The sequence below is a fragment of the Lactuca sativa genome, chromosome 8 (genome assembly GCF_002870075.4).
Source record: "Lactuca sativa cultivar Salinas chromosome 8, Lsat_Salinas_v11, whole genome shotgun sequence".
Taxonomy (NCBI): Eukaryota; Viridiplantae; Streptophyta; class Magnoliopsida; order Asterales; family Asteraceae; genus Lactuca; species Lactuca sativa.
The window spans coordinates 115,468,792-115,472,344 of record NC_056630.2 but is presented as its reverse complement, the minus strand read 5'-3'; the positions used below and the strand labels follow the sequence as shown (position 1 = coordinate 115,472,344).

General features: G+C 45.0%; 1 non-coding gene across 1 annotated transcript; it reads left to right on the top strand.

Annotated features, from left to right (window-relative positions):
- The first annotated feature begins 259 nt into the window (after positions 1-259).
- On the top strand, positions 260-366 carry LOC111909497 (small nucleolar RNA R71). The gene has a single exon (XR_002856205.1). It is a non-coding gene; the product is annotated as a small nucleolar RNA R71 (small nucleolar RNA).
- The last annotated feature ends 3,187 nt before the right edge of the window (positions 367-3,553 follow it).

Here is a 3,553-nt window from a genome sequence, read left to right as displayed (position 1 = left end):
GTCCATTTTTTCCATACTCTTATCCATGTTTTTCAACATGTCCATCCCTGCTGATAAGTCTTCTGAAGCTGCATAGGCGGACCCCCTTGTTACATCATTTCTTGGATTATGGTATTCTCTAGAATGCTTAGAGAATTCTTCAATTAGCTGCTTTATCACTGGAGCTGCCTTCTTCGTAAGTGGGCCTTGCGATTCAAGTAACTGCCTTGTTGTAACATTTACTCCATCATAAAAGATGGAGACTTCTTGCTGACTATTGAGGTCGTGATGTGGGCAATTCCTTAACAAGCTCTTGTACCTCTCCCAAGCTTCATATAGTGACTCTCCAGCTTGTTGTTCAAAGTTGGCTATGGCTTTCTTAAGCTTAGATATCTTGGATGGTGAGCATAATTGATCAATGAACTCTTCTTTTAGCTGGGCCCATGTAGTGATGGATCCGGGGGGTAGTGACTTGAGCCAATCCTTTGCAGCACCCTTCAAAGTAACCGGAAGCATACGAAGCAGCTGAGTTTCCCGAGGCACGTTGGGAACATTGAAATAATCAGCTACATCGTTAACTTCATCCAAGTTCTTGTAGGCGTCTTCGTGATCTTTACCAGTAAAAGGGATCTCTTTAAGTAAAGATAGGATATGACCCTTTAGCTCAAAAGTAGCAGTTGCGCGAATTGCGGGTTGCACAAGTCCCGGGCCAATGTTATCGCGCATCCTCTTCTTCCATTCCCCTATGGGGACTTCATCGATATTAGCCATAGTGATAGCTAAATCATCCTCAAAATCGGATTCGTGCTCATATGTAGGTTCTTCTTCTTCCTCGGTCTCGTACTCAGTGTCTTCTTTAATCGGGTCTTCGATTGTTAAAGAGGCGCTGGATGCTCCTGATTTGCTGCTCCTCTTCTTGCTGAAAATGGACTTGAGGTTCTTTAGTGGCGAATTCTTTGAAGAAACGGATTCTCCAATGGCCTTTCCTTTGTTCCTCCTTAGTGCGGATTTCGGGTCTTCGAGAGGAAGGACCAGAGGTGTATCAGATCCTCGGGTCATGAAACAACTACAAACAAACAAGAAAAACGTGTAAAAAGAACAAAAAATGAAATAGTATGAAAACGAAAAATAGTTTGGCAAACAGCAGGCAACTCGCCGAGTAGGTGCGATTGCACTCAGCGAGTAGACTGTTTACAACTAAAAAAAATAAAACTAATTAAAAGACTTCTAAAAAGAACTAATAATTTCTAAAACCTAACCTACTTACTGTATTACTAAAAAATAACTTTGTGCAAGAAAAACTCACACAAAGGATCGATAAAATTAGGAATTAGACTTAATTTTGGAACCGTTCCCCAGCAACGACGCCAAAAACTTGATGTGTGTAAAATGCACTGGTTTTATTCCTACTTTTAATTGATAAATTTAGCACACAAAGGCAGTGAACCTGTCTTTTAGTGGTATAGTTGGATAAGTAGGGTGTCGAACTCAAGGAACGGAAATTAAACTAATAACTAATTTTAACTAAGCAAGTAATAAAATTAAAAGGGTTTTTCTCTAGTTTTACAAGACTAGATGTAACACCCAAAGTCGGAAAGGCCAAGAAAGGAAAGGAAACCCTAAGTTTAAGGTACGAATCGACGAGTCCAAGGAGGAACTTGGCGAGTCCGAGCGGGATCCGGGTTGAGGAGTAAGTGACCGACTCAGCGAGTCGGCCAAGGAGACTCGGCGAGTCTAGTCTGTACGAGGAAAAACCTAAATTCGGGACTTGGAGCCTATTTAAACGTCTCATTCTCTCCCCTAGGGTTCCTTTACTGCCTCTCTAACCCAGAATACGAACCCTAAGTCTCCACTGATGAGCATTCAAGCTTCCAAGCCATTTTTGGGTGGTTTAAAGGAAGAAGAAAGAGGGGAATCATTGAAGTTTCAAGGATTGGCCTTAGATCCGGAGTTTGTGGAATCTTTCTGAGTTATTAAAGGTATTAAGTCATTTCCTTCCTTTAGACCTTCTATGCTTGTGAGATTTGAGGCTTTTTAAGCCATGGTTAGTCATCCATTTGAGTTAGAAGTTGGGTATGGAGTTGCTACTTCAGATCTAAGCATATTTTGGTCTTGGGAAGCATAAAGTATCAGCCCTTGAGTTGATTTTAGAGCCTCTTTGCCTTAAACCCTAGTTTATGGTGTATTTAGCCTAGATCTCTTTCTCTACACGTAAAGTTTGCAACTTTACGTGAGGAATAGGCTTGGGAAGGATAGATCTATAGTTTGGAGTCCATGCATGACTCAAAATTCCTCTGCATGTATGTAGATCTGAATGGACTCGGCGAGTCCTTTGAGGGGACTCGGCGAGTAGCATGAAGGTTAGGAGGAACTCGACGAGTGGGATGAACAGCTCGTCGAGTCGGATGAAGTTGGGTAGGAACTCGGCGAGTTTGAAGAACAACTCGACGAGTCTGTTGAAGATTGCCTTGGACTCGACGAGTCTGTTCTTGGACTCGGTGAGTCAGGTCGCGAAACCCCAAACCCTTCAAGTTGAGACTCGAATCAGTGAGTCGAGTGGAGACTCGATGAGTTGGACAGGTCAGGACTCGGAAATCGGTAGACTCGGCGAGTCGAGTCGCAAATGGAAGGAATATGGGCTTATGAACTCGGCGAGTCGGTAGGAAGACTCGGCGAGTAGGGTTGGCCTGGGAGGTTGACTTTGACCAGGACTTTGACTTTGACCAGAGTGGACTTGGTTGACTGTCGGGGGTCAGTTAGACTAAGTGTTGTATTGATATTGGTAGCTCGGGGGAGCTAGTGGAGCAGGAGTTCAGAGAGTTACCGGTCAGCAGCTAGTGGGATCATCAGCAAGTTCATCCAGTGCAGGTGAGTTTCCCTTTGTGTGAATGGGTCTATGGCCACAATGCCGTCCCATGTAGTTCTGAGTAGAAGACCCGGGGGTTAGCCCTAGGCACAGTATGCTAGTATGATATTCAGGACGAGGTCCAATGATAGCTGGCGGGTGCCAAAGGAATGGTTTATGTGATTGTTTATACTTGTTGTCTGTGTGATACTTGTATGTGCCTGGTAGGGAGGTGAGGGTGGGCGAGGTTCTGTACCTCACCAAGAGCAGAGTGTGGATGGTGTTCCATATCTCGTTAGCAACAAACCAGGGGCGAGGCCCGAGTTAGGGAAAGAGTGAGAATGGGTTGGGCCTGTATCTCACTATCAGCAGGAGCATGGACGGGGTTCCATGACACATCACTAGCAGGATAAGGGCGAGGCCCAGGATAGGCGAGGCCTTCGGACAGGATCCGTTAGTATGTGTTTAGTTTATGTGTTGTGATATATTTATGTTCTATTATATGTTAGCGGGTGAGGCCCTATGACAGGCGAGGCCTAAGTGAAACAGATCTATATCCGAGTAGGGCTCGAAGCCAGGCGGGGTCGTTGTAGCGAGCGAGGCCCTAGGTAGGGGAGAGGCCCAGGTTAGCGGGCGTGGCCGAGTATGTGCAGTATGTGGTTATGCATGGTATGTGGTAGGGTGGGGAACTCACTAAGCTTCGTGCTTATGGTTTTCATTTTTGGTTTC